Raw genomic sequence first — 22,534 nt, 5'->3', positions numbered from 1 at the left:
GGGTTTTCCAGTTTCTGAAAGGAAACCTTGCTCTGGTAGATAAAGTGGATCAATCACTGATAACAGCTGTCAGAAAAAATAACACTGAAGAATATGGAAATGGAGAGAAGGCAGAGCACAGGACGTGTGGGCAATGAACTCCTGCAGAGGAAGGCTAGCTACCCAAAGGACCAAGGCCAAATCAAAAGGCCCTTCAAAGAGTGGCTGTGATCTGTGGTGGGAGTGAGGCTGAGTCCTATTTTAAGCTTTTCCTGTAACCAGATTAAAGCTCCAGTCATGATTCCCACATGGCTTGGATGCAGTGCTGAGAGGTGAATGACCACCATGGCTCTTCAGAGCTCTCTTCCAGAGGCAGGGGATAAACTCCTCTTCCTTAGAGCTGCACAATTTAATAAGTCAGAGCATTTCTTTAGCCTCGGAAAACATTGCCTAGAGCTTCTTCTCCTCACTCCCAACTGATGGGAACATAGGAATGACCACAGTGGTGGGAGCATGGGCAACTTACAGCAGAAGTCAAAGAGGGGACACATGGAGAAGCCCTGGTCTTCTGACACACTGACCACAGCCTGAAACTGCTTGGGTGAGGGGCTTCCCCTGCAGAAATGGCATTTTGGTGATGACTGGTACAATGTCCATCACAACCACCCACCCCTGCCAGGGTGGTGGGGGCCGCTGGGTGGGCAGGAGGAGGCTGGGTGGGTGATGTATGGCCTAGGGGAGATATTCGGTAGTAACTGAAAGGTTTAGAAAACATGTCTTAGGAGCAGTGGCTGAGAGAGCTGGGTTTGTTCAGTCTTGAGAAGAGGAGGCTCAGAGGGGATGTCAATGCTCTCCAGAACTATCTGAAAGGAGGTTGTAGTGAGGTGACGGCCAATCTCTTCTGCCATGCCTGCAGTGAGAGGACCAGAAGAAATGGCCCAAAGCTGAGACTGGGGAGATTCAGTTTAGTTACTAGGAAAAAAATTTTTCACTGTTACGGTGGTCAGGCTTGGAATAGGTTGCCCGGGGAGGTGGTGGAGTCACCATCCCTGGAGGTGATCAAGAGGCGTCTGGGTGAGGTGGTTTAGGGGTTACGACGGCAGTGCGGGGTTGGCGGCTGGACTGGACGATCCCGAAGGTCTCTTCCAACCTCTCCTATGACTCGGTGATTCCATTATTCTACGATTTTAAGTAACGATGAGCGAACCGGGAGGGACTCAGGGCGGACGGGGCAGGACGGCAGCGGGGCGAGCGGACCGGGCCGTGCCCGCCCCTCTTGTCTCCCCCGCCCCCGGCGGGTGGAGGCGGCGGCGGGGCCGTCCCGGGGCGGAGCGGGCGCGGGCCGGGGGCGGGAGCGGGCGGGCCGGCGCCCCACGCCCGCCTCGGCCGCCTTTTCGGCGGGAGCCGCTACTCCAGAGTGCGCGGTAGCGTGGGCCGGCCGGGGCCCCATGTGGTGCCGACATCACTGACATGGCGGAATCCCCGCCGAGCCCTCCCGGCACTCGCTCCAGCTAACCGGGACTCGCCGCCCGGCGCCCCGCACCGCCCTCCCGCAGGTAAGGACGCGGCGGCGCTGCGGGGGAAGCGGGTCTTGGGCGGGGGGAGCCCCGCAGCTCCGCTCGGCTCGGAGCCCCTGGCAGCGGCGTCCCCCGCCCCGCGGCGCCGCTGCCGGTCCCGGCTCTTTTGTTCGGCGGCGGGACCGCGGCCGCGCTCGGCGGAAAGTTTCTGTGCGCGCCCTCTCCGGCTCCCCCCGCCTTGGGGAGCGCCGGGCGGGCGGGCGGGAGGGAGCGGCCCCGGCGCGCCCCGCTCGGGGCTGGCGGCGGGACGGGCGCTCCAGCACCGCCCGGCTGTCCCGGGGGGCTGCCGGCCCCGCCGCTGTCATCGCCGCCGCCCTCCCTCCCCGCCCGTGCGGCTCCCTCGGGGTCGGTGCGGGAGCGGCCGGTGCTGGCGGGGCCCGGCGGCACCGCGGGTGTGTGCGGTGTGTGCCCGCCGCTCCTCAGCAGCCGCGCCCCGCTCGGCGGCCCCACTGCCCGGCCCGGGGTGCGGGCAGGTGGAGGAACCGGGGGGCTCCCCCGCCTGCAGAATGCCTGGGTCCGGCGGGGACGTTGGAGGAAAAGCCGGCGAAAGGCGCGACCGTCTTTTTTCCCGGCCCCGTCCTTCCCCGCCCGGCTCCTGGCAGAGGCGGCTTTGGGAAGGAAAGCCCTGGAAACTTTTTATTTTGCTTGCCAGACACCTTTTTAAAATGGCATGCGACCAGCAGACGGAGCGAAAAAAGAACAACTCTTTTAAAAGCTTAACCTCTCTTAGGTTAAGACCACAGCTGCATCCCTCCCCCTTTCCCGGTTCTCAGAAATGTTCTATTTAAATAAGGTTTTGGCGAAGGTAGTGCGGCTTGGAGTTAAATGTAACGAACCATTTATCCCATCTATATTTGTAGAATAGAAGGCGCGGGACAAGCCTGCCTCTCTCCATATTAGTAATTTTGTATTTCATTTGCATTTCTTTGTGTCCTTTGAGTATCTAAAAGTACTGGCCTGACTCCTTAAAGTGGTAGTTACCCCATCACGGATGGAGGAACTAAGGGAGAGATTGGAGTTTCTTGTCGGCTGTTTTTTTGTTTACTTTGGGTTTTTTTCTACTTGCTGTTTGAACTCCGTGCTAGATTTGTGAGAAGAGGATTCACGTATCCCAGTTCCCTGTGCCCTGACCACATCTACTGTATCCCCTAACCGCTTACCCTGTGGAACCCGGGGCTCAGCTAGTACATTCCTGAAAGGTGCCAAACCAGTCTAACTCGAGTTTAACAATGTGCTAGGTAATGGGATTTCAAACTTACACGGATTTTTCAAGTGTAGAACTGTTTCTCAACCTTTTTTGCAGCAGAGCTTGCTTAAAAATGGTTGAGGCTGCCAGGCCTGGCAGTGCCTCGATGCCTGTCCTGATGTGGGGCTCAGCTCCATTCCGATGGGGAGCGGCTGGTCTGGACGTGGATGACACAATATGTGCTTGGCTGGAAATCCAGATAAGGGCATCACTTCCATAAACCTCAGGAATGGGCAATGGGCCGCCTCCTGGGTGGAGGCATCTAGCTCCTCTTGCCCCATCCACTGCTGGTCTCGCCCACCTACCACCTGTGTGTCTTTCTCAGCTGTAGGAGAATATGCTGCCGTGCTACCAGTAAGAAAATCATTCTTGGCAGTGTTCCCAGGGTCATTTCGGGTCTCGCACAGAAGCGGTCTGTTAGTGCTTTTCTCTTAATCTTCAGCACTTTGTGGTTCCCTCTCGTTAGTTTTAAAGCAGTTGTGATTTGTGGTTGTATCGGGACCCCGCTGTGGCAGAAACGTCTGCTGCCCCAGAAGTGCCATGTATTGTTCTTCCCAGTTCAGTATCTTTTAGCTACTTTATGCTTATAAATGTAGCTCAGGGATAAGTCTGTGTGTAAGTTAATGTATTTTACAATTTTTAAATTTTAATTTATTTTATTTTATTTCTGAGCCATCGGGGCTCATCTGGTTTGGGTTTAAGGTCATTCCTGGGGCAGCAGTGAGAGGGGTTTTTCATACTGATAGCCTATAGTTGGCCAAAGGATAAGAAATGAAGGAAGTTAGCAGCCAAAATAAGCTGATATTCTGCTATAGCCAAGAAGCTTGGAGCTCCAACCCCATACTGCAAGGATTTTATCTTTACTCTCGGAAAAGTCTGTAACTTCTAATCTGAAGTACGTTTATCCTAATGCCTTTTTTTTTTCCTATGTGTGGTATTTAGTGAACTGAAAGAAGATTATTATACCTTTTTCTGAGCAGAGAATTTTTTCTCTTCACTTCTTGTAGATTTTTTTTTTTTTAAGTCCTTTGAGAGAGAGAAGCAGTTAAAGGTAGTCAAACTTAGGCAGTTCATAAATCTGTGCAAGAAAATATATACCGATGATGCAGCAAACTTCTGCATGTGTGTGGTTGTATTCATGAACTTTCTAATGAGTATAATTGTCTTTTTCGCTCAAAAATGTAGGTTGTCAGTCTGCTGAGTGCTAGTGCAGAACCAAAGTTTACAGTATGAATAAATATTTGTAGTGTGAGGATCTTAATTCCTACTAAATACATCTAATTACATAAAAGGCCCAGAGCCCAAACACAGCTGAATAAAACAAATTATTCTCCACAGTGCTTTTCTCAGTCTAATCTGCCACTCCCCTCAAAAGAAAGGACATGAGGGAAGATGGAGTCACCTCTGTGAACAGCATGAGGGGCAGTTTGGGACACCCTGGGAGAGCATCCCTCTCCACCAAGGATGTGGTTAACTGGTGTTAAGTCTGGAAACGGTGTCCCAGCGGACTGGGACGGTTTTGTGCTACATGCCGCAAGTTATCGAAGTCCCATTTGTTTGCAGTAGCCTTTAGTGTACAACAAATAAAATAAATAGCAGAGGCAGCCAGCAGAGCCCTGTGTAAATCTCAGCTGTGCTAAACACCAGCAAGGCAAGGAGTTTCTCAAGTGTTGCCCAGAGGATTTGTGCCTCAGTGATCCCCTCCACGCTGCTGAACAGCGGCGTGAGCGCTGGCGGATCCTTTGGAAACAGGAATATCAAAACTCGTGTTGTTTACGGCCAAGGTTTAGTGTCCCTGTGTGATCTGTCCCTGGAGATGGAAGGTATGTGGGAAGAGGGAAGTTCTTCAAACAAGGCAGTGGAAATAGGAGCCGCTGGATACACAACGGTAACAGGCCATCTACAGGCAGGAATGCTGGTGTGTCAGGGAGCAGATAACTCCAACAGCTTCCAGTGGGGATGTGGTGGTTTGTGTTTTTTATCAGTTTATTCCAAGCATCTCTTTGCAAAATTAAATTGGAAGACCCCTCTCTGTTGGATTCCAGACAACCAGGGGAAAAAAAAGGCACAAACTAATTAAACATGATTTATTGTGGAGTTTGTAAGAGTGTTGGGAGAGATGAGTTGCCTTTCAGAAATGCTGCTGCTGATGTTAAATCTGTGCTCTGCTCTGGATGAAAAATGACAGTGCTGTTGAGCAAGTACACAAGGAACACGTCGTCTGTGTTAAAATGTGTTCCTGAGCACGAGTATTCCCTGGAGGTCCCAGGTAGTGCGGCTTTGAGCAGATCTTTGTGGTGCTTTTAATTGGGAAAGGATGGCTTTCCTTGAGCTTAGAGGTTAAAACACAGGGCTTCTCCAGTGACATACTTTTTGTGTTTGATCTGAAGAATCCTTTGTTTACAAGTAAATTGTGGTGTTTGTTAGTGGATAACAGACAAAAAACCAACTGCAACACCAACTGTATAAGAAACATTCTTTATTTGTTTTTCTAGTGGTGACAGTTTATAATAGTGATATACTGAAAGTTACCATGTGGATACTCTGCTTAATAAACCATGCAGCTATGTATAATATGAAGCAACAAACACTCCTGGGTAATTAAGTATGTATTTTATAATTTTTTTTTTTTTTTTTAAGACAACAGAAACTGCAGCTAATACTGATACGTGGCATTTGCTTGTTCTGGCATCTGCTCCTAGTTCTAGAAGCTACTCAGCAGAATGACAAGATGGGTTCAGGAGCAGAGTTTCCGCTGCTGTGGTTTGGTTTTTATTTGTTAGATTTAGAATAACTGAAAGCAAACACTTGAATTCCCTGAAGATGAAGGTGATAGGCTTGTCTGATTTCTCTGTGTTGACTTGGTGTATAGCAATTATGTGGCAGCAATGCACATACCTTAAAGCATGCTTTACATCCCAGGCTCTTGTCATTGCCTTATACGTTATTATGGACATTTCTATTTTTAGGTCCTTGCAAACGACTCTAATAATAGAATGTGTATGTGTATATATATGTATTTAAATGTATACTTCATGTTTTCAGGAGTGTTTCATATGGAATACTTTGAAAAGAGAAAAAGAAATTGCTCTCAAGAGGTTAATAAAAACTTAAATAAGCAACAATTTTAGGTGACCCTCGCCACCCTCAGAGATCCTTGGGATGTTGTGGACAGATTTCCCCACACTTTTAATCCAAACTAGCAAAATCAATGTGTTCTGCTTAGTTTGTTGGTTCTCTGGGCCTTTATGCAGCTGTGTCAATTTTACATGGTTGCTCCCTGTTCCCCCCCTCAGCCACTAATAAAATTCTAATGTTTATAACCTATATCCCAGTGTTATCTTTTGCCCCACGTATTTCTTTGCAACTCTTTAGTCAAACCCAGTGCTACAGTGAAGTAAGATGGTGTGATTATTTTGGACCTTGATAGCAGAAACAGCGTAGGAGTAGAGAGTTGCCCTGATTTGTTTCAGGATCACCTTACCATTTTTCTTTAGTAAGATTAGTTAGTTGCTAGAATTTATTCCACTTCGTGAGTTGCCTTTTATTGTGGAAGTTTGCGTCTGTTCAATGGCACTTCATGTAACATAAGTGACCTTATGCTTGCAGACACTTGAACTGATCTGGGTACACTACTCAGTATTATGCATTACTCTGCTCCTTATGTATTTTTTGAGGTGGAATAATGCAGCAGAGAAAAAAAGAGGATAGTATTTGTGGATAACAAGAGCACTGAGTAGGTTTCCTTCAGGTCAGCCAGGATTTTTGGGGAATTAAGTAATGTCAACTCACAGAAGAGAAAAAATTGATTTCAGCAAATGTATGGCAACCAGAAGCATCACTTCATTAGAATAAATTAACAGAATACGAGCGACCCAGTTGGAACTGTGGAGCTCATGGATTATTTGGGGTGTATAATGCCCAAATAGTGCTTTTTTGTCTTTAAGTACTGATAGAAGTGGTGAGTTTGAAAAGCAAAGGCACAACTTGGGCTTGACTGACTCTATAAGGGGTGTTGCTTTCCTGGGGGACTCAGTATTCTGTCTTTCATTTGATGTTGAAGTATTGGGAATAATGGCTTAGACTGAAGTGGAAAGTGGAAAAAATTCCTCTTTTTGGGACAAGATAAGGCAAATGGGGATATACCATGTACGTGATGCTTCTAGAAATATTTGAACTGGATGCAAGTTTGAGACCCAGTTGCACACATGCACATGTGTGTTCCTCTGTTCTTATAGCAGACAGATTGTGGTTGGTGTTTGGCTTTGAGTTGTGTGTTTGGTTGGCTTGGACAATTGAAATGTTGGTCTTGTTTTCCCTGGTTCTTACTTCACTTTACTTAGCATATATTAGTATCCTGTTCTTTTGTGCTACTTTAAAGCTCTCAGGAAGTGATTTTTATGATCTTGTTAGAGTAGATACCTTTTAATTAATTGTGTTAAAAATTGAAAAAAAGGGTTGAAAATAAGCTGGGTTTTTTCACCCAAATGTTTTGGTGCTCTTCCTCTGTTATACGATGTTGTATTGAACTGTGGCTACCTTGGAAGCCATGGCTTTTAAGGTGAGGAATTTGTTCCTATTTGTTGCACTGACTGAAGGATGACAACATGTTTCTTGAGGACTGATTTCCACTGAGTCATCCCCTGAGCAGGGCAGAGGGACACTCAGCTGCTGTCACATCTTCTGCTTTGGCAGGTTAACTAGGAAATTTGTTTTCCAAACCTGCCTTGGGGAGGAGAGAGCAACAAGTCTTTATTTTCTCATGCTGGAAAGAGTTGAAGCTGTGGTAGCTCAAAGAAAAGCAAATGAGAGAAAACAACTGTTTCTTACTCTGGATTTTTACAGAATTGGCTTCTACTTTAATGAGGTTTTTTTATTTGTAGGTCTGCTGTTTTTCCTCAGCGTCCCACTTGCCCATCCTTTCTTTTGCATGCTTATTCATTGACCACCTGTGATTTCTGATACTGTGATAGGATTTTCCTTTTAGTTATATCTCTGTCTGATTTTGTTCTGTTGGTTGCACAGCTGTTGAAGGTGATCCTCAGCCATGCAGTGAGGCTGCTCCTGCTCTCGCACTCCAGACCGGAGTCTCAGTGCAGCGTTTGGTGTTGCAGAAGCAGAATCTCTCCTGAGCAGCCAACACCATCTGACAGCCTGTGTGTGCGGGGAACTGAGCAACCAGAGACACAATACTTAATTTGACACAGTGTTTGCTCTTTGCTGGCTTTTCTTGAATGGTTCAGATGTGGGCGAGGGAGGGGCAGCAGATCTGTGTTTGTGGGACACTGCATTCCCTTCTGTCCCCTTCCTTCTGACTTCACGCTCTTGTTCATGTAGTGGGTGTGGCCTTAGCATGACTAAAAGTGCAGGCATGTGGACACCAGGCTGTTGGATGGGAGAAACGTGTCCATCCACACGTGTAGTGGGGGTGTGGCCAGCATTGCAGCCGAGGTGGCTGTATCTTGGCTCCAAATGACCCAGGAATGCTGTGGGATGTGGTCGCCAAGTACTTCAGAAGAGTCTAAGGGGTCTGATCTGACAGGACTGTGGGGCACTGCTTTTTGGATCATAGGTTGAGGCATTGTTGATAGTATCTGTCAGGCAGCTGTGCAGGGAGAAGAAAGTCCATGGTCATCTTCACAAGCTGGTTCTGAGGAAAGGGTCAGAAATTTTCTGACATAGTTGATAAGAGTGTTTGTGGATGAGAATTTATAGGGAAGGAAATGAGATATTGGAAATGCAGTGAGGTGCCTTGTGTTTTGGCTGCCATGTGACAGCACTGGAAGGAGTTAAGCTACAAATATTCTGTGGAGAGCTTAGGCTTGAAGAGTAACCCAGAAGCAGGCTGAGCTGCTGGTAGGTTAGTGGTTTTTATGGGAAAGGGATGGCAAAAATAAATCTAAATTTATTGTAATTCAGAGGGTTAAGTCTAAGTTGTTGTTGTCTGTGGGTGAGAGAATGGTGCTTCACAATGTCTGTGTTGATGTATGAACATGTGCATATGTTGTCTCCTCTTAAATGAGTGACCTTATGTGCTTTGGAGGAGGAAAGAAAATGTCACCAGTGTCACAGATTATCCCATGTATAAATTCTGGAGTCAACCAACACTTCTGGATCAGTGCAAAATGACTTGATAGCCAAAAGAATGACCCTTGCTTGCTTTGTGCACTGTGACCCTACAGGCTGTCAGCTCTGCTTTGAAGAGTTGAACCCTGTTTTGTACTGGCATGAAATGTATGTTGGCTGTTTTGAGGATAAAGAGTTAATTTCATAGCAATTCATTGTATAAGCTATGTTCATAAGTCAGCTTGTTTGACACAGTCATTTTCTCACTGTTCCCTAATCAGAAGTCAGTGATTTAGGTTACTGTAAATGCTTTCTGGTCTTAGGTAACACTGGTGAAAGTCACTCTCAGAATAAGCAGAAGTGAAACCTGATTTTCTGATACTTTTGTGTTTTGTTTACACTCAAGGAGGTAGTTCATACCCATGGTGCCTCATTATGTAACTGTCTATTTCTAGGTTTATTTGTTATAAAACTAAATTACATTGTAGTTCAGCAGGACCTCAAAACAACAAACAGAAACAAAACAGAAACCTTAAAGGATCAAACCAAAATGACTTTGTATTTCACATTGTGGTTAACTTAGGTGTTGTTGAGGTAATAGTGTCGTATGTTCAGAAGTAAGAAATATCCTATGGATTTCCCTAGAGACAAAGGTAATGTCTTGTTGGATGACTCTTGCAGAGTACTCTGTGGCTCTAAACTGTTCCTGCCATCCTGGGAAGTTAAAGTGCCGTAACAAGGAAGCAGAATTTGGCTTACTGAGTGTTTTGCTACTAGATTGTAGGTTCCAGTTTTGCTTCATGAAGGTCTAGAACCACACTGTTACAGGACTTGGCACTGAACATGTGGGTTGCATTATTCATAGCTGACCACAACCAATACACAAGAAATCGTATGGCGAAGAAGAATTCTGAGATTTTATTTTTTTTTTCAATAAAGCAAAAGTTTTGTAGATTTTGATGTAAAACTGGAGAAAATTGAAAGAGGGCAGTTTTAGCTTAGATATTAGATAGAAATTCTTCACTGTGAGGGTGGTGAGGCCCTGGCACAGGTTGCCCAGAGAAGCTGTGGATGCCCCATTCCTGGGAGTGTTCAAGGCCAGGTTGGATGGGGTGTGGAACATCCTGGTCTAGTGGAAGGTGTCCCTGGCCATGGCAGGGGGTTGGAACTAGATGATTTTTAAGGTACCTTTGAACCCAAATCACTTCGTGAGTCTATAATCCAAGCCTTAATCCTTGTTTCGTGTATGTCAGCTGGTGGCAGAAGTAACTTGTTTGATTCTGCTCCGCACATATTTATTTTTGCAATTCCATATGCTGCTCTAACAGATCTTTATTATTGCTTGTTAAGTTCACTGGTGCTTTCAGGGACTGCACAAAAGATAAACATCCTCTGTGACTTTGTTAGACATACAGTGCAAACTTTTTGTTGATTTGAAGCCTGTCCCTCAGGTCAGTGAGCACTGCAGGCAGCATTCAGGGTGCTGTATGCCCACAACTGTGAGGTTATCTGAAATGGAAGGGAATGGACTTGTTACCTAATTTAAGTGTCTTCTCTCTACAAGCTCTCGTGTGTGTGTGTGTGTGTGGTGTTTTATCTTTACCCTTTGCCCTCTTGATTAACAGAACTGGATGTGCTTGTCCAGCTGTTCCAGCTGCCTTGTTCAGTGGGCAGGAAATGGTGATGTGGTGGAAATTAGGCAATCCTACCAAGTGCCACCAAAAGGGTCTCTGATCTCTTCCACAGCAGCCACTTCTGGCTTCTGGATAAAACATTAGAGTCAACTAATTCAGATACTTTGGTAACCACAATCTATGTAACGTACAAGGCGGCTACACTTGAATTTTTGTGTGTCTGAATAGGTTGCTTCAGTGGATGTGTGAGAGCTGCTATGTTACTGTAAAGGCAGTATTTGTGGATATAAAACTCTGAAGTTAGACATCAACGGTTTCACTTCCTTTTGGCATTTGTTGATCACGCAAACAGGATGATATTATGCTCTAAAAAGTTGTTGTGAGAGGTTTTTCAGCTTCTCCAACCTTCTAGACTATTCCAGTCTTGTCCCTGCTAGCAGATCTGAGTCCCTTCTTGTCTTAGTAATTCCTTATTTCTCTATTCCCATCTTCCTTCCTTAGATTTTTCTAGACTATAACATACTGATTTCAGTACATTCTCAATTGTTGCACTGGTGCAAGGGGACAAAAGGGAGTGAATAAGTGGTTACAGTATCTTCTGATATGTAAGAATTGGGAGGTAGAAAATACGGCTATGTGAGGACATGGGAAATAATAACGAAGGAAATAGTTTGCAAGTGGATCGACTGTATTATTTGTGGCCCTGCCATAGTTTAAGATTGTGATGTTCTCTCAATGAAATACAAGCAAATACGATAAAATGCTCTCTTATGTGACTGAGTTTACTTGAACAGCGATAGTACCACCTTTGAGCAAATTTGATATAGTCTCATTACCAGCAGTGACGTCGTTTCGCTGCAGCTGCAAAGCTTTGGGCAGTGCTGGGTAGGGTGAGGTGCTGCTTTCTGGCTCTGGGTTAGCGACGTGGCAGTGGGAGATCTGTCCTTTCACTCTGAGAGGGAAATGTAAAGCCTTGGCCCAGTGCCTGGACTAACCTCATAAGGCAAGAAGTTTTGTGCTCACGTTTGAAAGTATATGGGGGTGGCAGATTGGATCTGTCAACTTCCTCCTGTTCTGTCCCCAGGATAGTTATTTTCCATTAATTATATACATATACATTTTTTTATTTAAAGTGTCCTGGCTCCATGGAGCAATGAGGTGTAACTATGGTGTGGTGTTTCCCTGAAGGGCCCAGGATGACTGGCTGGGCAGGACCCTTGTCACTGCTCAGGCAGGGGTGCAGTGAGGTGCTGCCTGTGCCACCTGCCAGGATCGTTCTTCCCCCTGATCCTACTGCCTGGCAAGTGTGAGGCAATTTGGGGGAGCTATATGGAAAAGTCAGGTGATTCAAATGAAGAAAATTTAACAAGCTGATTTTCCTTAAAAACTTTGAAGTAGGTTTGACTAGTTTTTCAATGAGCATTTTATACTGGCTGCATACTGTATAAAGTATCACCGATTTAGGATTTTTGCACATCCCTACTTTTTGCAGAAAATATTTTGCAACATTCAACTTGTGCATTTTTGAAAAATGCAAAGGGATTTGGCAGATTTGAGAGGGAAGCAACAACTCTTCTCTCCTGATATGCAAAAATGAACAGTTGGGAGGAAGAAACAGAAAAATACCATTTTTATCTCTTCTACTATATTAGACAAAAGTTTTCTCTGTTTTTCTGCCACCATCATCTCTTCCTGACCTTGGTGATCGGTGTTAGCACTAAGGTTTCTTAAAGCAGATATGGAGACTTTGCTGTGCAACTACTTGCTCTGCTTGACCATGGTGTGAGTGTGGTCTTTTAGTGGTGATACAACCATGAAAAAAGGCACCCGCCAAAGGGAGGGACTTTTATTCTGCTTTTAATAGAGATGGGAAGGGAGAGTAATACTATTCTGCAAGTTCTTCTGGGACTTCTTTTGGAAAACGTGTGCATTCTGTTCACCCACGTTAGTGAAAGATGGGTAAATCTGAAGTGGTAGAGTTACGGGCGGGGGTTACAGGCATGACTGGAAGTGTAGAAAGCCTTTCTCGTAAGATGAGATGGGGAAATATTTAACAGGAAGAACGTTCCAATGAACTTCACTATCTCTGAATCCATCAGAGAGGTAAACAGTGTGAAGGCGTACAGGGCTGTTTAAGCCAAAAGCCGGTGCTGGCACTTGAACGCGTGGATGCAAGATGTTAATAAATAAGAACTTTTTGAGAATTTGATCAAGCAGGTCAGTCCAAAACCAGCCCAGCTATCCAAACAGGAGCCATCTTACGGCAAGCAGAAATACATAAATAATTTTAATGTGCAGGGATTTATGCAAGGATATCAAAGAGTATGTGGCTGTAAGCATTCCCATAATATGAATAAGGAGTGTATAAGTGGCAGAGTGATTTCAAGGAAGTGGGAGAACAGAAAAGGAGCTGAAATATCGTGTGATGAAAGTACTGTAGGCATTCATTGCAGCAGCAGCAACGTAGATAAACCTGATCCTTATTTTTTAATGAATTGACATAGTAAAAATACTTCTTTTCCCCAGTCTGCTTGCCTCTGCAGTTATGTGTGTGCAGCGCTGGACAGTACTGGTGGAGAAACTTCAGTAAGGCTGCAAGCATGGTGGAATTTCATTTCTGTGTCCTATTACTGGTACTTTTATTTGGTAGAAGGTCTTGACGTAACATAGTTTCAGGAAAGCAGATGGGCAGCTTTTAAAGAGCTTTGAACATCAGGTCAAACAATAAAGGTGCTTTCCAAAACCACTTATCGGAGTAAAGGCCAGAGGTTTGTATCCAAAACTTTGCTAAAGATAATCTCTAGGAAGGAGAATGTTAACTTCAGTATAATCACAGGCTTCAAAGCAAAATCAGAATGCAAGATAAATTTTGTTTATGCTTTGGCTTAAGAAAAAAAGTAACAAGATCAGAGTTATACAAATAGGAGTTTAAATATATAAAAATCAAAATGAATGGATTTATATTTGCTGATAGAAGATGACAGTTATGCTGAAATACAAGGTAAAAACTTTAAAAGAAGTGAAATAAATTAGTGAACAAATGTGCAATGCTAAAGTTGAAATGCTTTCAGTGACGAGGAAAGGAAAATATAAATTGGGTCACCTGCAACTTCAGAAGTGGCTGTAGAAACGACAAATTACTAGTTCTGCTTGCACCAGGACTCTGGAAAAGGAAAAATCAGCATGTAGAGAAGGTATTATCCAGCTAATTGCTTGGTAGCTACACTGAAATTGCTTTAATACTGACCTGTGGTGTTCCCTTTCTCAGCAGAAATGCTTTTGTGTCAGAGAGAAGTTAATGTTTCTTTGGAGAAAGAAGGATGCAGTGAGTCCTTCTGCAGACTTTCATCTGAACCTTTTTCTCTGAAATAGGAGTCACAGGAACTTGTTGACAAAGCTGTTTTCTGTGATTGAACTGAGCTTTTGTTTGGGGGTGGTTTGTTTCTTTTTTTTTTGTTTCAAAAAGTCAGGTTTTACTTAAATATATTATCAACACTGTCTCATTTAAGCTTGTGTGATTCGCTTTCATTTCTGAGCTACTTGGGGGGGGAAAAGTTGTTTTAATTGTCTTTATGTTAATGCAGAAGAACTGGGAGCTTGTTTCCATCCATCATGGAGATGGAAACAAAAGCCAAGCAAACTTCCAGATGGTTGCAGATCCTGGATCCCAGCCACTGCCCAACGCAATTCAGTCCTCCTACCTCTATCATTTATTGCTTACAAAACACTGTGCAGGGCTTGTGAGTGTGGACTTTGCCTTTGTGAGCACTGAAGGAGGAAGGTGAACGTTGTGGTGGGGCGGGAACAGTCCCTGCAGGGTCCTCAGGCTTTGGCCAGGGCTCCTTGCCAGCGATGTAAGGATTGGCTTGGGAGTCCTCCAGGGTTATAAAACACCCAGCTGTTGACTTTTAAAGTTGTGTGACTGGGCAGCTGCGAACTTGGATGGGCTGAAGGATGAGCTATATTGATGGAGGAACAATAGTTTCACAAGCACATACACATACTCCCCTCACCCCCCTTTTGGGCCCATGGGTGTGCACTATCTGAAATCCTGTCGCTAATTAAAAATCACAATAAGCCAGTGCACTTAAAAGTGGGTTTTGATGTTTGGTTGTTTTTTTAATTTAAAAAGTCACTGGCTGGGGAATTAATGAAACGACTGGGAACGACATCTTGCATTGTGGCCACTTGCTCAATTGTGGTTGAGTTGGTGCAAAGTATCTCGGAGTTGATCTTATTGTTCTGATGGGATTTCAGCCCACTGTGGCAAGGGAAAAGTTAACATGGGCAACAAGAACTAACTCAGCTTCAAGGGGTGAAAGTGCTGGTGGGAGGCAAGGAGCTGCATGTAAAGAACCTGTGTGGGAACGGGACAGAGGGAGCATCCCTGGGTTGTGCAGGGGACCTGTGGCAGGTTGGCAGGGCCAGGAGCACAGCAGAAGTGATCAGTGGGGCTTTGTTTAATGGTGGTTTAGTTTCAGTCTCGCCCTCAAGCTGCAAAGCATTTCCTAATTTAGGAAGGCCAATATGAAAAAACTTGACGTGTAAAGCTGTAGTTTTTAATGTGGACAGTCAGACAGATCCTGTGAACTGATAATTGCCATTACTGGCTGGGACAGGCTGTCAGTTTTAGTAGGAAATCATTAAATAAATATTGATAAATAGCCAGAATGATGATGCCCCTTCCCTCGGTAGAGACCAAAGCACTTAACAGAGGCAATGTATTTTCATTATCCCCATTTTGCAGCTGAGAAAACAAGGCACAGACGTTAAAATACTGGAGATACTTGTTTGGGGCTTGCTTCAGTTTGAGGCTGGACTAGAAGTCTTATTAGTGCTCTGCAAGTGTCTGGGGGTTTCCCTCCCCAGCACAGCACTTGACAAGACTTGCAGCAGTGCCTGTGTGCAGTTCGGGTACCTCTGAAAGCCTCTCCCAGAGGAGGGTTCCTGGCAGCTTGGCAAGAGGGCAATAACCACTTGCCTTCTGCTTAGGATATTATATTGTATCTGTAGGAAGACTTCGTCGAAGACTGACTTGCTCTGGGTAAGGGGGACGAAAACTGTTTCTTTACAAATGCCAACTAGGTCTTTGCAAGCTAATAAAATTGTCAGTAGGCAGTACAGCATATGCTTAATTTAGTAAGGTTATAGTTCTTTTTTAGAAAGGGTAAAGTTATCCTGGCTTACTTGTAATTTATATTTCTGGTGAGCATATGAAGTCATATTTCCATAAGAGGAGGAAATACTGCTCACTTCCCCTGGCTGATCCCATCTACTCCAGTAGCTAATCTTTGGATTTTTGTTTCTGATGTTGTGCCCAACTCTGATTTGCCCGGCTCCTGCTTCTGCTCACTGGTTCTTACTGTTCTTTAATGTCCAATCCTTGCTGGCCCTGGGACCACATAAATAAGTCTTTCAAAGGGCTACTAAATCCTGCTGGCGTGCCATGTGTCAGGCAGCAGGGCATGTCTGTGCCCACTGGCTGATTCACACACAGTGTTATCAGCTCACAGATTAAACCACCATCAGTTCACGGGCCAGCTCTTCATACAATGGAGATATTTCATTTTGACTGAGTGTGAACTCTTTTATCAGTGTTGCGTTGGTACCAAGTCAGAGGTTGGCTGAAGAAAACACATGTGCCAACATGGCAGTTGTGCCAACCAAAGGTGTTATCTCAATGGAGAGTGCACTTGGGTTTGTTTGACAGAACCTGTTTTATGTAGAACAATTCCTTATTACTGGAATCCTTCACTGACTTTGCCTTGTTTTATGTGAAAACTGTGCCTTACTGATGGGATGTAATTGCACTGGGCATCCTGCTTCCTTCTCAGCTACTGGTGCTGGATCAGCATAGTTTCCCCTCCATCCTTCTGCATTACTGTGTCCTGTTGTTGGTAGTAGGTCAGGCATTTCCTTAAAGGCTCAAATCAAAACTTAATTGCAAGATTTTGAAGCTGACTTGGCCATGAGTATAATTCACGGTCTGTTTGATAAAAGTGCATTTTTTACCTCTTCTGAATATGAGTAGAAGAATCTATTAAATGCTTTTTTGCTGCATCATTAGCCCTGTTTTCACTTCTGTTTTCCAGTGGGGTTATACCACTATTAGAGTTCAGTCCTTCTTAATTTATTTTAGAAAGTAGCTCACTTTCTTTTCTTGCAAGTCATAGTTGTTTTTTTTTTTATCTTATTTGTCTTCAGCCTTGGTTTCACTTACCAAATTTCTGTACTTCTAATTAATTTTCTTCCCTATCTGTTCTTAGTTTCACTTTTTTAACCTCTTTTTATGCTACATTACGTTTTTGTGTTTTTACCATGATATCAGATTAGAGGGAAACTAGCTAAAAATCTTCTCAAAAAAGGGAATGATTAATTTCTCAATTATAGTTGTCTTTAAAAAAATAATTAAGTGAGCTTACAATTGTAATGTACATAAAGTTTCTCTCAAGGCAGTTTTTCCCCTCAATTCTCATCAGTTTTGGAAAATTAGCATTTGTTGTTTTAAACCTAAACTGCATGTTCTGACTCCAGTTAATCTCCCTCAAGTAATATTTGATTGCTGTGGTGATTCAGAAGTTCTTGTGGGATGATTCTGACTGGCTCTGTGAAGAAAATTCCAGCTGTTGGGTGTTGAGTGCACAAAAGTCACAAAGATAATAAACCACTGTTTTTTCACACATCTTATATGGGTTGTGTGTGTATGGTGCAGGAAGTTTTATTTGCTCTTGAGCTATGTTTGAATTCCCTTTGTGGTGTAAATCAAATAATTCTCTAAGTGGGTTGTAGGCAGTTAGGGAAGGAAATGGTTTCACAAGTGTTTGCCATACAGAACTTGGCGGATCACCTCGGTTAAGCAGTTAAACATCACGATATTATAAAAGGAGGTGCTGCAATCCAACTCCATGTGCATATCGGTAGATAAAGTACTACAGATGTACATCAGTGTGAGTTTGTGGCCTGATGGCACGGCCCTAAGTTTGTGCTGCTACTGAAAGGTCAGTCCTGCCTCCTGCTCCCTTTATTCCTGTCATTTCTCTTGTTTGGGCTCAGTGAGTTAAACCCCCTGGGCTGGTCTGGAAGCCAGCCTTAGATATCTGACTCTCCTTGCTGCTGGGCAAGTACTGTCCTGTTCCTGCTGAGTGCACTGCAAGGGGAACCATCCTTATTAAATGGACAAAAGGTGTATTGTGCTTTGGCTTTAGTCTTTTAGTACTTGTGCTGTTTGAAATCAGAGCATCAGTGATTGTTCTCCCTGTCCGCCAGTCTCATCCCTGGCCACCACCTCCCACACTAAAGGAAAGAGTTAAGAGAAGGTAAGTGAAAAATTGTTACAGGTGCAATCTCCTGGTCTCCTCAGTGCTCTGCCATGGACTTGAGGGACAACTTTCTCTGGGTTGTGTAGTACACCTTAGCAGGTGATGTGTTAGTTAAAAGAACTAGCTCAACTACCTGATTTTCATTTAAATTACATATTCTTCTTCAGTGTTTGTTTCAGCTACCTGTTCCAAGAACTTTTTCTTCCTCCTTTGAAGCTGTCTCTGCTCTTGCTTCTCATATTTGAAGAGACAGGCTTGCACATCTCCTGTATAAAAGAGCGTCAGGAAAGATCTTCCCTTTCTCCTCTGAACAGCTTGAGGCAGAGGTCTTGTCTGTCTTTATATTTACTCACTGGGAAGCACATTGAACTGGGTTGCAGCTACCCAGCCTTCCTGGAACAGCGTGTGCTGCAAGAGCACAGGGACCCTGGGTCTGTAGAAAGGTTCTCCTGTGGGCAGGGGTCCATCTTAGCTTCTCCCATGGACAGGGCATCCCTGGCAGCCCCCACAACCTGAGTGTCTCCTGCGTTGTTTGAATCCTGCATTAGCTCTGTGTGGTAAGAATATCTCCTAATTACTCACTGCTAAAATTTGGTGTTTAATAGCTACTTAGGGGCAGAACTTGGATGGGAAGAAAGAGTTTATAGATAAAAGTTGGTCGTTGCTAGTTAATTAAAGTCTGTCTTTTGTCAGGAATAATTAGTGCAGCATTGGCAAGAGAGAAACAAAAGTTCAGACAGAACACAGCTGAGCTGTAATCTGCTTATGTTAGAGCCTGAAATAGCAAAGGGTGTGTTTGACTTGAAGTGCTTGTCCACAGATCTTTGACTCCTGTTCTTATGGGGGAAGGGATGGTGAGCTTTGAAATGCAGGCACAACTCTAATATTGAAATACCAAGGTATGAATGAGTAACAGAAAGGTAATAGATACCTTAGTGGTATAGATAGAGGCATGTGTTGGATTCCAGGTGGTGTAAAGAACTATTAGATTATTAACATCTCCTTTTATATCCTGGTTGGCAATCCCAGCTACTAGGGTTCATCCAAAAAGAAATCTGTTTGGTTTTTCCACCCAAGAATGTAGCCCTCGGGTCATGTTTCCCTATATATGTGTGTATATAGAGAGGTCTGCCCTTAAAGCAGTGGGTTTAATTGAGTTCAGCTGAGGTACGTGGGGTCACCTGCTCTAGGGCTACATTTGGCCTTCCTGTTGTTCTTCACTTGCATCACTGGAGACTTGGTTTCGACTGTAGGCTGTGTCTGCTGAGGGTTGGGTGAAGGATTTCAGTGTAGGCATGAGAGAGAGCTGGGATGCCAGACTGCTGAGGAATGGGAAGGTCTGTGTAATGCAGAAAGAATTCCAAGCATCTTTTTGGTTAATTCCGTTTTTTAGAGAACTGCTAATGTGGCTTGATGGGAACTTGCATGTTGAGTGCAGCTTAAGGTTTCTTGAGTATTTCTAAAAATGGTTTTCTAAAGTCTTCCCTAAAATCTCCTTGAATTGCCAATAATTGTACTTAAGGCAACTCAAAAAAGCTCAATCTTTTAACTTTTATTTTCATGAGACTATTGATAATACCTTGGCAAATACTCTGATATTGGACTTACTTTACTTCTAATGAAGAAGATACCATCTGATTGAAATTTTTGTGTTCCTACTCGAGGACTGAATTTTACTGGGCTTAGTATACTGTACTGAAAATGCCTTATTTTTCATAACAATTGCTTTGATTTTTATAAGGAAAAACATATTCCATTGTATTTGCAAATGCTACAGCAACATTCCTCTGCAAAATGTGCTGGTGCTATTTCCAGGACACCCAGAAGGATTTGGGATGTGAGGTGTTGTTACTGGATTAGTGATGATGACTTATAATTAAAAAGCAAACAAAACCAACTTATCAGAAATGTTCATTATATTTGGCAGTTAGTTTCTATGAAACTGAATTTGGAAAAATGTCTAAGGGGAATTCATATCTTCTGAAATGCTCCGTTACCTTTTTATTTTCCCTCACCTTCCAGGAAACAGACTTTTGTTTCCTGGAGCAGTTGTTCAGGTTAGAATAAAAATGGGAATTTGACAAGCATGTAGGTGGCCTTTCCTCTGATGCATATCAGCAGAACTTCAATGTTTTCAAGATATTTGTCCATAAAACTGTAAATGGACAAATTTTAAGCTTTTTGCTTTTAAGCTGTTAAAATGACGATGTCAATGATCCGATCAGCTTCCATGGTTTATATTTAGATTCTACATTCATGACTGATAATGTCAAAGTTGGAGAATGTTTGAAGGACAAAGAAATGCAATAATGGGGATGGAAGAATTTATCCCCTAATGAATCAATACCTATCTACAGCAGTTTCTCAGGAGGCTTCATGATTTTGCAGAATATGTTACTTTGAGAATAAATACTGAGGGTACAGGGAAATATACAATTCTTAGGAATGTTGGAGGAAAACTCAAAATGCTTCAATTTTTTGATCTCATGTCTTTAAATAAATTTTGTTGCATAAAATATTCTATGCAGAATCTTTTGAATCTTGTGAATTTGGTTCAAGTTTGTCAGTTAACTTCAGTGGACTGAAAATATATCTGAAACTTGCTGAAAAGATTTTAGCCATTGTGTTAGTTTCTTAACTTTTCTCATCGGTATTACTTGGCAGTGGTGTTTAGGTGGATTGTTTAGATCAAATTAGCAAGTGGTATGGTTTTTTTTTTTAGGTCTGTAGTGTGTTGTACACTTGAACTGATGATATATAATTAGGCACGTCATTTTGCTTCCATTCGGTGTCTTTTAACTAATTAGTTACTTGGGTTGCTTTATTTTGTGTTACTTTATTTTCAGTTGATTAAGTACACTTACTTACTTCTCTAAGGGTACAAAATTAAGAACATACTAATTGTGCAACAATCTTGGCATGTGTCGATTGCTTCAGTGTCACCTAAGGACAAAGATTTCTCTGCTTACATTGCTGGCTCTATTCTCTCTGTGCCCCGTGGGCAGATGTGTCAGAGCAGACGCTGCGCTCTCCAAATTCTCTTCCTCGCTCCTGCAGTCTAGTCAGAGCTTGTTGGCAGTGTCTATCGTAGGTACTCGCCCTTGGAAATGCCTTGATTTCAGCTTTTAAATGTTCAGACCCACTAGTTCAGCGTGTTTGGAGGGTTGGTGGTGGGACAACGGGGTGATCTCGAAGGAGTGGAGACCCACAGGTATCGTGTATCCGGCGGTGTGAGTTTACGCCTGGAGACAAGTAAGCTTCACCTGGGAACTGTCATGAGCTGGGTGGGCAGCTGTGATGCTCTGTGTTGCTGGTCGGACTAAATTTTGATTGTGGGTATTGCTGTGACTATAAAATATTTGAGTGCAATATTTCCAGAAGCAAAACTCCCCCAGGCAATGAGTCCTGGAATAAATATGACTTTATTATGAAGTGCTTGCTCTGTGCTTGTGAGCAGATCAAGACCTCCTTTTTTTTTTTTTTTTTTTTTGCATTTTACTTTGAACATTAGTTATTGATGTAAGGCACCAAGTAGGCTATAACCTGTGCCAGCTAACAAGGGGAAGCCAACAAAAATGAGAAAAACACTACAATTGTACTTTTGTTACTGCAGTGCTGACTGAAGCCTGAGTGTGTCCAAGCATGTGGTGTTCAGACAAGATACATAACTTCTTTCTGTGGAGTTGTTTTTCAAAGGGAATACTTGCTCTTATGAAAACTGGGTCTGTGGCCATAGTTGAGTAAATATCTTCAGGGGTGCTCTGCCACAACAGCAGTGACACTGGATATTGTGGTGGATATTGGGTGTGGAGTTCAGCACTGCACAAAGTCAGCTGGGGTTGGGAGAGTGAGTGCCTTTATGTATATGTGCTGTCAGGACACAAGGACCAGTGCACAGGGACCTTACCTTGGAATGGGTGTCCTGTAGCCATGAGCTTGTCAGATGTAGCAAGTAGAATTGATTGGAATGAGAATATCCTTTGGCTAAGGCTGTATTGGAACACTCCAAGAAGGAGCATCATTTATGGGGTACTAAAAATGGCAACTGGTGTTGTTTTGAGATCTACAAATGGAGCATTATCCCCTGCTTGTCTCCAGTGAAACCACAGTGATTTGGTATTCTTATCAAGAAAAGAGATATTTAAATAGAGACTAGTGAAGATGTAAAGTGTAAGCGTTCTGTATTACTGGGGCTAGATTTGGATGTCTATTAAAAGAATAAGTGGCACTTAAAAACCTTCACAGAAATGTGTTTTAAAAAAGATCCAAGTGTCATGGCTGCAGTTTTGTGCTGTCAGAATTAGTGTTTTTCTTTCTTGAAATGCTTTCTTCTTTTTTTTGTGGAACAAAAAAGGTGGCAGGCTTGGCTTTACCTCAACTGCTCCTCTGCATTTAGCTTTGGATGTTGACTGTCCTCCTCATAGGAAGAGACAGCAAGCTACTGAAGTGTCACTGTGCCTTAAAGGGATTGACTCCTGATTTTAATAGGAGGGATTGTGAAGATTTATCTGCTTTTGCTTAAGAAATGTAAGCTACTGACTACTGTGAAAATGTTAGACGTGAATCATTATCTTGAATATTGTTTCATGGGGCTTAAGGGTGATCAAGCAGGGAAGAGTTGCATAGTAGGTGATGATCTGACTATCCCTGGTATCTACACTGTGTAATTTAGGTGACTTCATTAAAGTTTAAGATTGTTGTGCAGTTGCTGTT

General features: G+C 43.5%; 1 protein-coding gene across 2 annotated transcripts in view; it reads left to right on the top strand.

Annotated features, from left to right (window-relative positions):
• Positions 1-1,398: 1,398 nt before the first annotated feature.
• The window catches only part of FNDC3B (fibronectin type III domain containing 3B), a 190,691-nt gene continuing 169,555 nt past the window's right edge, over positions 1,399-22,534 (top strand). Inside the window, exon 1 of one of the 2 annotated variants that reach the window (XM_027647357.1) lies at positions 1,399-1,535. The gene's annotated coding sequence lies outside the window, so the exon portion shown is untranslated. Of the gene's footprint in view, positions 1,536-21,054; positions 21,074-22,534 lie in introns of those variants that run through there. The other variant, XM_027647360.1, reaches the window with a different exon arrangement.

This window comes from Corapipo altera, unplaced genomic scaffold, assembly GCF_003945725.1.
Source record: "Corapipo altera isolate COAL_440 unplaced genomic scaffold, ASM394572v1 113, whole genome shotgun sequence".
Classification (NCBI taxonomy): domain Eukaryota; kingdom Metazoa; phylum Chordata; class Aves; order Passeriformes; family Pipridae; genus Corapipo; species Corapipo altera.
The sequence above is the reverse complement of the archived record's forward strand: the minus strand, read 5'-3'. Positions and strand labels throughout refer to the sequence as shown.